General features: G+C 49.3%; 1 pseudogene; it reads left to right on the top strand.

Moving 5' to 3' along the window:
* Positions 1 to 1744: 1744 nt before the first annotated feature.
* LOC119972159 lies at positions 1745 to 12516 on the top strand (annotated as a pseudogene).
* The last annotated feature ends 547 nt before the right edge of the window (positions 12517 to 13063 follow it).

A 13063-nucleotide genomic window follows, 5' to 3' on the forward strand; every position in this document is an offset into this window, starting at 1 on the left:
AAGAAGTTTGAATCTCTCGTCCACAAACAGAATGTAAGATCGCTATGGCGCGATCGAACGCCCATGCTGCGGCATAACGTGGCTGATAGAAGCCGGGAGATACTGCTCCTGGGATGTACCATAACGCGATCTCGTGAGATGTTGCGATGTAAATCCCTCCCCTTGTTAGCGGGATCACCTTTTGGAAATCTGCATCTTCGAGCGAGACTGCTAATCTCACTTTAATGTGCAGACTCCGGAGATCTCGGGTGCGTGCCGTTCTGTCCTGGTCTCTTCCAAATGGGGATCAGACGGAACGTCACTCATGGAGGCCTCCCACGGGATTGGAGGCCCCCAGGTGCATGCTCTTTGGGCAGGGTAGTGCCCTGGCAGTGCCAGCCTGGTGACCTGACAGTGCCCACTGGGTGCCAGTCAGGCACTGCCAAGGCACCCAGGTGACACTGGCAGGGGCACTGCCAGGGTACTGGGCACTGCCAAGCTGGCATTTTCACATGGTGGCGATTGGGCTGGGGTGCCCTGTGCAGATGTTTGCGGGAGGGGAGGGGGAGGGGGGGGGGCGGTGACCCCCTCATAGTGAGTTGGGGCTTGGGGTGGGGGGGGGGGTCATGTCAGGTGTTCCAGAGATCAGGATGCCATTTCGAAATAGCATCCCAATCTCTTGTTACACTGAGGAGTTGCAGCGAGCAGGGCTATGCGTGGTGTCGGCCGTGGGTTCCCCGCTGAGGCGCCCTACCTAACCTGAGTGGCGTTTTATTGTGTTTGTGTTACTCTGCGCTGCGAGTCCCGGGAAATGCGCACTCGCTGTGGAACTCTGTTCCCATTTAGTTAAATCGTGCTCCAATTGTTAATTTAAAATCTAAGGGTGGTAGATTTTTGTTAAAACAGCCAAAGGTATTCAAGGAGATGGGGGTGAATGAGGCGTACAGAGTGAAATTCAGATAAGGCACCATCTCATTGAATGACAGAATAGCCTCGAGGGGCTGGACGGCCTCCTTGTGTTCCGATGCCTTGTGGATTATGTTAGTTACTGCAGTGAGCACTGTATTCACTTACATTGCTGCTTTGGACACCCTAACAATCCCAGAAGCCCAGTTAGGATATTCCAGAGCTAGGCCGCAGCATTCTGTCCACCCTGGCATGCTTATTAAAAAGGGAACTGCTGCTGCCAGAATAATTCTCAAATCATCTATTTTGTTATCAAACCACTGCTGTCTTCTATTTTCTCAGTGCATCAATTTCCCTTCAAGGCAGTTAATCAGTTTTCCGTGCCAGACAGCCACTCCTCCAACTCTGCAATCCTGTTTCTGCTTTCTGTCAGGTTCTGTCGAAACAAGGCCATATGCCTCATCTGCTCTGTGATTTATGCAGCTCTCTGATGGTCTGATAGCTCCCCCCGGATGACAGCACATTCGAGAGGAGAGACAGAGTCCACCGAGCTGCCATCGCAAGCGACAGGGCTCGGAGAGGCTGGTCAGGACAAGAATTTTACGCCCCCCCCCCCCCCCCCCCGCCTTACAGCCTCTTCCCTATACCCCCACCCCACCACCTCACGACGCCCGCGGTGCTCCCCCATTTTGTTCCTCAGTTTTCAGGAAGCACAGGAGGTTTTAGGAAGGTGATTTCCTGTCCTGTCCTGGAATTTAAAGTTTGTGGGTTTGCAATGAATAAGGGGCAAAGAGAAACCTGCAGGAAACCTCATTAAATTTTACAAAGACCGGACAAGGGGACACTGACGGTGAGGGACATGTACGCGGACGGAAGAATAGCGACCCTGGGGGAATTAACAGAGAGGTTGCAGCTCCCGAGAGCGAACAACATGAGGTATGTACAGGACAAAAACATCTTCGGCAAGGATACAACAACGCACCTCCAGATCCCAGGACAGTCACTATTAGAATGCGGTCAACCTCAGGGAGGGGGAACTGTGCAGACATGTACGGACAACTGTTAGCAGAGTTATGCTCACTCCTGGATGGGACAAAGAAAAGGTGGGAGGAAGAACTAGGGAGGGAGTTAGCGGGAGGACTCTGGATCGAAACATTGCACAGGGCGAGCTTCACCTCCACGTGTGCAGGGCTGAGCCTAACACAAGTAAAGGTGGTGCACAGGGCACACATAACGTGAACACGCATGAATGGGTTCTTCCCGGAGGTGGAAGACAAATGTGAACGGTGGCAGCGAGGCCCGGCCAACCACACCCACATGTTCTGGGCGTGCCCCAGACTGGCCGGGTACTGGACGTCCTTTTTGAGGCTATGTCCAGAGTTGTGGGAGCGAGGGTGGGGCCGTGCCCACTAGTGGCGGTCTCCGGGGTATCACAGCAGCCAGAGCTCTTCACAGGGCGGGGGGCTGACACCCTGATCGCCCGCCAGAAACGCTTGCAGCACCACCCAAGACTGCAGACTGGCTGTCCAACCTGGAGGCATTTCTCAGGCCGGAGAAGATAAAGTTCGCCATCCAGGGATCGGACGCGGGCTTTCACAGGGCCTGGAAGCTGTTCACCAACTTGTTTCAAGATCAGTTCGTGGCCAACAACCAATAAACTGGTGGGGGGGGGCGGTGACTTAGAGCAAGTCACAGAACAAGGAAGAGAAAGAAAGGGGGGGGAGGGCATTTGGGGGGGGGGGGGGGGGGGGGGGGGGGGGGGGGGGGGGGGGGGGGGGGGGGAGACATGCGAATGCAGCCAAGAGAAACACTGGAGATGGGCAGAAGGAAGGAAAACTACATTTTCTGGCAAATTACTGCCTAAACCACAATATACAGCAGCCACGGTTTTCTCCAGGTCTGGCAGTGTAAAGTCTGCAAGAGAAGTATTTTTGTTAAGGCAGGCTATTGTTACAGTTGTCAGGTGGAACGTCTTCTTTTGTTGATCTATGCGATGGTCTTGTTTACATAGAACATAGAACAGCACAGAACAGGCCCTTCGGCCCTCAATGTTGTGCCGAGCCATGATCACCCTACTCAAACCCACGTATCCACCCTATACCCGTAACCCAACAACCCCCCCCTTAACCTTACTTTTATTAGGACACTACGGGCAATTTAGCATGGCCAATCCACCTAACCCCGCACATCTTGGACTGTGGAAGGAAACCGGAGCACCCGGAGGAAACCCACGCACACAGGGGGAGGACGTGTGCAGACTCCACACAGACAGTGACCCAGCCGGGAATCGAACCTGGGACCCTGGAGCTGTGAAGCATTTATGCTAACCACCATGCTACCCTGCTGCCCCTTATTTAGCCCTGTCAATTTGTGATACAAAATGTTAAAAGCTCAATAAAGATATTTTAAAAAATAAAATGTTTTCAAGTACAAGGTCCTATTTTGTAGGACTTAATATTTATTTCTTCTCTGTCTATTTTCATCCCTTTTTAAAAATTAATGTTGGGATGTGGGCGCCACTGCCTCTTTCAATGGCCAACATACTTGGCCCAAAATCTCAATACTACAACAATAAAATTGCCACTGTTGTTGCATTGGGGAGTAGGCCGAAGCATCTTCAGCTGTTTCATTAATGACCTTGTCTCCACCATAATGTCAGAAGGGGGCATGTTTGCTGATGATTACACAATGTCCAGGCTTGGGCTGACAAGGGGCAAGTAACATTTGTGACCACACAAGTGGCAGGCAATAACTATCTCAAAGAGGAAAGAATTTGACAATCTCCCATTGACATTGAATGGCATTGCCATCGCTGAAACCCCCACCATCAGCATCCTGGGGTTATCATTGACTAAAATCCGAACTGGACTGGCCACATTAATAGGACATAGGACATAGAACAGTACAGCACAGAACAGGCCCTTCAGCCCTCAATGTTGTGCCGAGCCTTGTTCGAAACCAAGATCAAGCTATCCCACTCCCTGTCATTCTGGTGTGCTCCGTGTGCCTATCCAATAACCGCTTGAAAGTTCCTACTATCACAGCAGGCAGTCCCTTCCACACCCTAACCACTCTCTGAGTAAAGAACCTACCTCGGACATCCTCCTATATCTCCCACCCTGAATCTTACAGTTATGCCCCCTTGTAACAGCTACATCCACCCGAGGAAATAGTCTTTGACCGTCCACTCTATCTATCCCCCTCATCATCTTATAAACCTCTATTAAGTCGCCTCTCATCCTCCTCCGCTCCAAAGAGAAAAGCCCTAACTCCCTCAACCTTCCCACATAAGACCTATCCTGCAAACCAGGCAGCATCCTAGTAAATCTCCTTTGCACCCTTTCCAATGCTTCCACGTCCTTTCTATACTGAGGTGACCAGAACTGCACACAATACTCCAAATGTGGTCTCACCAGGGTCACGTACAGTTGCAGCGTAACCCCACGGCTCTTAAACTCAATTAATACTGTGGCTACAAGTGCAGGCCAGAGGCTGTGAATCCTGCTGTGAGTAACTCACCTCCTGATTCCCCAAAGCGTGTGCGCCACCTACAAGCCGCAAGTCAGGAGTATGATGGGATATTCTCCACGTGCGTGGATGAGCACAGCTCCAACAGAACTCCAGAAGCTCGCTAGCATCCAAGCCTGCTTGACTGGGACCCCATCCCCACACATTCACTCCCACCACCACCAATGCACAATGGCAGCCGTCTGTACCATCTACAAGAGGCGCTGCAGCAACTCATCAAGGCTCCTTGGGCGGCATCTTCCAAACCCGTGACTACTACCATCTAGAAGGACAGGGGCAGCCGATACCTGGAAGTTCCCCTCCAAGCCACTCACCATCATGACTTGGAAATATATCGGCTGTTTCTTCACTGTCACCGGATCAAAATCCCGGAACTCCCTCCCTGACTGCACTGTGGATGTACCTACGCCACAGGAACTGCAGAAGTTCAAGAAGGTGGCTCACCCAGCCCACCTTCTCGAGGGTAATTAGAATGGGCAATAAATGCTGGTCAAGCCACCCACATCCCGTGAAATAATTTTGTGGTGCAGAGTGGGACCAACAGCAAGAACTTGCTGCACTCTCACTAATTTTAAGAGCCTTTTGGAATGTGGCAAGCAGTCAGCCAAAATGGCCGATGATTTAATCGGAAGCTCTAGCTCTTCAGCTGGTGAATTAAAGTAACACGACAATATCTGTGCTTCTATAGATGGACGTTTCTTATTAATCAGCCTATTTGTTTAATAATTTGATAACCAAATGAAGCATGTAAAACCGGTATTGTCAGAAGCATCAAGAGATTAAGAATGGTGCTCAAATCTTTCAATAATTGCACTGCTGTATCTGTGCATGAAAAACTCTGCCGTTGTCTAACGCCAATTTATTATTCTGTCCCTAATTGTAATATATCGATAACAATAACTTTACTTACGATAACTTGCCACAAAGATTGTTTGAACAGCATTAGATTTGAGAATTTAGTTCATCAATAAAATTAATATTGTAATAAGGCAAGTGTAGGCAGTCCACCCGAACACTGTTGATTCAACATTCTGAAAAGTTTCGGACAACAAGGATTTCAAAATTAGTTCTTTTGGGCAATGCGTAACAACAGCTTGCAATTATACAGCATCTTTAAAGGCCGAAGACATCACAGAGCATTTGAGGGAGGAGGAACTGCTGTTGGAGAGGTAACCCAGAATCAGAGGGTAGGTTTTGAGAAGGTTTCCAAAGGAGCGATGTAGGGGTCCAGAGGCTGGGGAGCTGCAGAGGAAGTGGAGTGGGAGAGCGAGAGGAATGAGGGAAGGAGAAAAAGCGAGTGCAGAATCAGATGACTGAAGGTCCTACACTGGCATGTCGGGCTGGAAGAGGGTGCAGAGATACAGTACAACAAGGCAATGAAGGGACTTGTAAATGTTGCTGAAAAGAGGGATGTGTTGTTGAAGCTTTTCGTCTTGCACGCCTGACGACAAATACAAGAGTGCCAAATTTTAAACGCTTCCAATGACTTACACGACGGGACTGTAAATGGTGACAAGGATCATTTATTATCTAACCCAATAAACTATATCACGCTCTATAAAATTATTCACAGACTTTGGCTCCGTAATACTGGATAAAAGTCCTGAAAATGGCGATCAGTTTGCAGCATAGTCTGCACGGCGAGACCATGTTTTTGCACCGGGTTAAAGTCCAACATGTTTGTTTCAAACACTAGCTTTCGGAGCACTGCTCCTTCCTCAGGTGAGGAAGGAGCAGTGCTTCAAAAGCTAGTGTTTGAAGCAAACATAGAACAAAGAGCAGTACAGCACAGAATGTTGGACTTTAACCTGGGGCGCGATTCTCCGACCCCCACGCCGGGTGGGAGAATCGCAGGAGTGCCGGGCGAATCACGCCACGCTGCCCTGGCACCCCCATGCGATTCTCCCACCCCCCCAAAATGGTGTGCCGCATTTTGCGACAGGCCGTTCGGAGAATCGCCGCTCGCCGTTTCTAATGGTGACCGGCGATTCTGCGGCCCGGATGAGCCGAGTGGCCTGCTGAATCCGACTGGTTCACGCCGGCGCCAACCACACCTGGTCGCTGCCGGCGTGAACATCGCGCGACCACTGCATGTGGGGCCTGTGGGGGGCGGAGGGAGGATCGAGCACCACGGGCGTGCTCAGGAGGTGTCTGGCCCGCGATCGGTGCCCACCAATCATCGGGCTGGCGTCTCTAAAAGACGCACTCTTTTCCCTCCGCCGCCCCGCATGATCAAGACGCCATGTCTGGCCGGGGCAGAGGAGGGGAAGATGGAAACCGCGCATGTGCGGGTTGGCGCCGGCCAACCTGCGCATGCGCTGGTGACGTCACTTAGGCACCGCTGGCCGTGTCATTCCGGCCGTTCCGCTTTGAAGCAAGCGTCAAGGTCCGGCGCTTGAAATTCACGCGCCGCCGCTCCTAGCCCCCCCTGGGGGGGAGAATAGGGGGCGAGGAGCGGCCTCCGACGCCGGAGTGAAACACTCAGGGTTTCACTCCAGCGTCGGCTGTTTGTCTCCCTTTGGGAGAATTTCGCCCCTGTGCTCACCCCAGTCCAACACCGGCATCTCCACATCATGGTTATACAGGCAGTGGTGTTGGTGTGCCAGGCACTGGAAGCATGGAGAATGGACAGTTTGTGATGCTGCAGTGTGGTCTAGTATTAATTTGGTGGCTGCTCCTCCATGTTGGGCTGAGTAGATCCTTTGGCGACCGTATGAGAGAGAGATGCCGCAAAGTGGGGGAGGTATGCACAGGGAGCCCGGGGGGGGGGAGACTCACAATAGGAGGCAGTATCTACCTAAGGTATTCATGAAGCACAACTTCAGCCTCCACCTCAGCCAGGGACAGTATCTGTGAAAGCTCATCTTTGCCAAGGAGGAGGCCACAGACTGTACCACGTCCTCCAAAATAACCTTTTTAAAAATTACACTTGCATGGGATATGGGTGTCACTGACAAGGCCGGCCTTTGTTGCCCATCCCTAATTGCCCTCAAACTGAGTTCCCAAAAACATTATACTGGGCACATGGATTATTAGTTTAGTAACATTACCACTATGCCATCAGCTCACCACTGTAGAGCAGAGTAAGCATGACACTGTCAGTAGCTGTGAAGACCATTGATGTGATACATTCTTACCAGTGGATGCTTCCAGGCCAGAATTTTCAATGTGGCCAACATCTCACAGTTTACCGGGAATAGCTCATCTAAAGATCACTGAAGCTCCAACCACCAGGAGAGGGCACTTATTGCTTTCTCTCTAACCGGAGAGAAGTAGGATGGGGCACATGGCTTTGCCAAAGTAACCAGCTTCCCAATGGTGCCGGGCGCAATCACCAGCACGTGACCCTGTGGGTGGCACCTCTCAAGGGAAGCTGTACCATAAACACGAGGGATGCCGCATCCTGAAGGCGAATTTGTGTGCGGGCATGCACAGAGCAGTCCGTCGATGATTGTCCACCACCTTGGCAGCAGTCCTTTCAACCTGCGTTACTTGACTGTCCCTACCATTTCTCGAGCACCACGATGAACCAGACGGTAGATGCTCGGGTGACAGGGGCGAGCCACTTGGTATCTGGTTCACGATTCCCTTCCAGTACTCGGCTACACATGGACAGTGCTCATACGATGTGAGCCATGGCGTGACAGGGTACATTGTGGAGCAAGGCATCAGTGCTGCATAACAGTCATTCTGCTGCCAGAGCCACTTGTGGGAGAGTACCCCAACTACCAACCTCCGCCACTCCCCCCCCCCCCCCCCCCCCCCCCCCCCCATCCCCCAACCTCGCAAATACCTCCCAATTCACGGTACTCTGCCGCATATCGGCAGCTCGGTAGCACAGTGCTTAGCACAGTTGCTTCACAGCTCCAGGGTCCCAGGTTCGATTCCCGGCTTGGGTCACTGTCTGTGCGGAGTCTGCACGTTCTCCCCGTGTCTGCGTGGGTTTCCTCCGGGTGCTCCGGTTTCCTCCCACAGTCCAAAGATGTGCAGATTAGGTGGATTGGCCATACTAAATTGCCCATAGTGTCCAAAAAGATTGGGTGGGGTGACTGGGTTACGGGAATAGGTTGGAAGTGTGGTCTTAAATGGGGTGCTCTTTTCAAGGGCCGGTGCAGACTCGATGGGTTGAATGGCCTCCTTCTGCACTGTAAATTCTATGATTCTATGTTGCATGACGTGGTTCTCATCAGGGTGCTGTCCTTTCAAACAGGCATTCGGGAAAGATCTGAGGAGGCACGAGAGTTGGAGAATGGCCTTTCCCTGGGTAGTTTCGAGAATATTAATAATAATCTTTATTATTGTCTACAAGTAGGCTTACATTAACACTGCAATGAAGTTACTGTGAAAAGCCCCTAGTCGCCACAATCCGGCACCTGTTCGGGTACACGGACGGAGAATTCAGAATGTCCAATCCACCTAACAACACGTCTTTCGGGACTTGTGGGAGGAAACCGGAGCACCCGGAGGAAACCCACGCAGACACTGGGGGAACGTGCAGACTCCGCACAGACAGTGATCCAAGCTGGGGATCAAACCTGGGACCCTGGTGCTGTGAAGCAACAGTGCTAACCGCTATGCTACTGTGCCGCCCAAATGATATTACCTATATAGCATAACTTCTACATTTTTGTAGAGTCTTTCATTCCTTTGTTTCTCTGATTAATTCACCTTTAATAGTTTAGACCATTCTTGTGGTGATTCCAAAATTGCTCTGCCCCTGAGACCCCCTTGCCTTGAGATCTAGGTAATTCTTTTTTAGTATCGTGCCGAGGAAAACGGACAGCCAGGTAATTATTATTTTTGAGTCACTGAAATTTATAAGCTTTCACTTGACTCCTCAAAGCATCAGTGGAGTTTCACATCAGACCTCATTTGAAATGTTAACTATTAAACAAATTCACTAAACAATGAACAAGCGACTAATCTACCAGTAATACAATTCACTATTACATTTGCAATGGAAAGTGAAATCCAGACAAAGATTCCTCATTTTTTTTCAAAACCGCATAAGCTGTAACATAAGATAGTCTGCATTATAATTTACATCCATGTCATGTCTTTAATGTTAATAAACATCCCGTGGTGCTTCGCAGAGCTGTGGTCACTGACCTACATTAGTTCCCAGTTGGTTACCACCATGATCTTAAAATCCTGATCCTTGTTACCAAATCCCTTCACGGCCATACCCCTCACTATCTCTGTCACCTCTTCCAGCCCTGACGTCCCTGCGCCCCTCCAGTTCTGGTCCCACCCTTAATCTTATTCACTCCGCCAATGGTGACCGTCGCCTGGCCCTCGAGCTTGGAATTCCCTCTCTCAACCTCTCCAACCCTTCGCCTCTCTTTACAGCCCTTCCTAAAACCTACCTCTTTGACCACACTTTGACCACCTTTCCCAATAGCTCCTTCTGTAGCTCAGTGTCACATTATTTGATGACCCTTTTGTGATCCACCCTTATTATTTGACGACCCATTTGCTACATAAATGCACAAGTTGTTGTTGTGCAAGGAAATAAACACTGATCCTGAAAGGGAAAGATTAGGAGGTGATAATAAAAGAAAGTAACACTAGAGCCCATTTCTATTTGCCCATAATAGACAATAGAGCCCATAATATTCCCCTTTTTTTGTAGGGAAGTAGCATCATGTACAATACAAAAACAATAATATAATAATAATCGCTTATTGTCACAAGTAGGCTTCAATTAAGTTACTTTGTGAGGCACTCTCAATTACGACGCGAGAGCGAGGTCAGTAATCAAAGGCTTTAATATACAGAGAACAGGACTGCATTCAAGAGAAGTGTGCTCGCAACATGGAGCCTTATCCTATATACTGTTTCCTGGGGGCGTAGCCAGAGGCAGAGTCCCCCAGGGTTCCAAGCCTCTTAAAGGGGCAAGGTATTAAAGGTAAATACTGATCATCACACTGTGAAAAGCCCCTAGTCGCCACATTGCGGTGCCTATTCGGGAAGGCCGCTACGGGATCTGCATTTATGTAATGCCAGTCACATAGTAAAACATTTTAAGATGTTTCACAGGATTTGGATTTATTGTCACGTGTACCAAGGTGCAGTGAAAAGTACAGTTCCGCGTACAGTCCAGACAGATCGTTCCATACATGAAAATTATAGGACGGGAGCGGCATTAAACAATAATTGACAGCGGACCGCATCAGAGGTATTGGAAGAGATGATCAAAAGCTCGATCAATGAGGTACGTTTTATGGAGCAACTTAAGATAGGGATGGAGGGTTTATGGAGAGAATGTCAAAGCTTAGTGGCCAGACAGCTAAAATGCAAGGCCACCAATGGTGGAGTGATATAGCATAGTATGTGGCTAAATGTAGCATAATAATAGTTACCATGCAAACCATAGTACAATATAGCAGCACATATACACACACAAAGCTGCTGGCCAAAGTGTAATTGTCATAACCACCATTTAATGTGTTTTTAGATAACTTGTGGTAATCACTGAAAAGCTAAAATAACCAATAGTTTTCTTATTCTCTTTGGTCTAGATCTGTTGGCACTAATACATCAGACATCAATTAGAGTGCAGACCAATACCTCCCTTCAATCTCCGTTTGGCATTCCTTTGCAGGGATAGGGGAAGTGGTAGCCCTGGGTTCAGGTGTCAGTGCCAATTATTGTGCAGAACAATTGGCCTATACCCAAGAAGGTGCTTTTGTTGAATAGGCGATTGTGCTGACCAAAAAAAACGATCCCTTTTCCATTCCTCCCTAAGCTCCTCAGTAATGCAATAGCCAGCATGATCCGTCGGGAGCTTGGGGAACTCTCCGAGGGCTAGGAGGTTCTGCCCTCGGCAGCCACCGGTGGCACCGGCCAAGTTTGCTGTCCGGGCAGCACGGTAGCATTGTGGATAGCACAATCACTTCACAGCTCCAGGGTCCCAGGTTCGATTCCGGCTTGGGTCACTGTCTGTGCGGAGTCTGCACATCCTCCCCGTGTGTGCGTGGGTTTCCTCCGGGTGCTCCGGTTTCCTCCCACAGTCCAAAGATGTGCAGGTTAGGTGGATTGGCCATGATAAATTTCCCTTAGTGTCCCTTAGTGCTGGGTGGGGTTACTGGGTTATGGGGATAGGGTGGAGGTGTTAACCTTGGGTAGGGTGCTCTTTCCAGGATCCGGTGCAGACTCGATGGGCCGAATGGCATCCTTCTGCACTGTAAATTCTATGATCTATGATCTAAGGTGGTTGGTTGCCATGTGGGTGGCTCCAGCTCTTCGGAGAAGGCTGACCTCCCGAAATCAATAGGCTGTGTCTGCCCTGTGTCTGCCCTATCAGCTGCAAACACAAGGACACCAGTGCCATTCTTCGAAGGTTGTATCCAGACGGGATGGACGTGGTTTATGTATCGGTGGAGGGGACATGTCCCAACTGGCCATCAACCTCTGAGAGACGTTTTCTCATCACGGGATCAGCCTAATCCTGTCAAGGCTCCTTTGGACAGGCAGGCAAGGCAACCTGCCACTAAAGTTACTCCAGACGTCCGCCAATGTCCATGGGCTCTTCCTGTGCCCATTACCACTCCCGCCAACAAACATGTTTGAGTTGCCTGCTGGACATGTATGAGAAAGACGAACTGGTGTGTCCGATTGACCCGGGAGGTTCCCGAGGGAAGTTCTGCAGGCTTGGAATCTATTAACCGAGCCGATGATTATCTTTATTCAGGGAAGAATATCGGAATCATTGCGGCTCAGTCAGACAGTGCAAAGCTGTAATGAAATGTTAATACACGACAAGTGCATTCCAAAAACAGGGGCAGAGGCTTAATTAGCATAAAGGGCCTTTTAGAGTGTGGGAATGATGCATTGCAGGACCTGGGTGTTTTGCCAGCAAATGGTAGATGCTTAACTGTCTGCCTCTTCACAAATTATAAACTCTTTTGCTTATAATGCTCTCAAGGTTTCTTTAAACACATTTATCTGCTATCCATCCATTATTTCAATCATGTCTGCTTGTAAAAGAAAAAATTGAAGAGCAAAAATTAATGAAAGCGGCAGAAAGTACAACAGAGGGCTTTTTCGGCGATTTGATAATGCACAGCCATAGCTCAATCTGAACCTGAGTTCTACTGATATAGTGGGAAGATAAATCAGCGGCGTTATTGCATTGAAAGTGTTCATGCAGTTTTGGTAAAGTGGATTTATGTTGGCATAATATGAATAAAGGAGTGAAGTACATCACAGGGAAATTTGACAAAAAAAGCAGAGTGTACGTGTGTGTGAATCTCTGTTGTGCTTTTAAATTAGCTCCATTTTCACTGATTTGCTACATGTCTGCAGGGAAATATTCACAGATACAGTTCAGCTGGCTCTTGTCTTTCATAAATACATTAACGTATTGTGCAGTGGAAGCACTCAGGAAAATTTTAGCCCTTCGTTTTTTAACAAATTCTCAAGCCACAATCTGGGCAGTACCACCTTATTTGGGCAGAGGTCCAGTTGAACAGCCGCTGAAACATCCAACTCTTAAATGATAAGCCAGCAATGTCTTTTAAGATCAATTACTTCCGATCAGCTCGGTCCAAAGGAGCCTGCCCAGCAAAGAGGGACCGACTGAAACTGGTAGACAGATTTCCCTCACTGGCTAGTGTAAGCTAGCTGCTAACGTTGATGCACGGCAACG

The sequence above is a fragment of the Scyliorhinus canicula genome, chromosome 10, assembly GCF_902713615.1.
Source record: "Scyliorhinus canicula chromosome 10, sScyCan1.1, whole genome shotgun sequence".
NCBI lineage: Eukaryota > Metazoa > Chordata > Chondrichthyes > Carcharhiniformes > Scyliorhinidae > Scyliorhinus > Scyliorhinus canicula.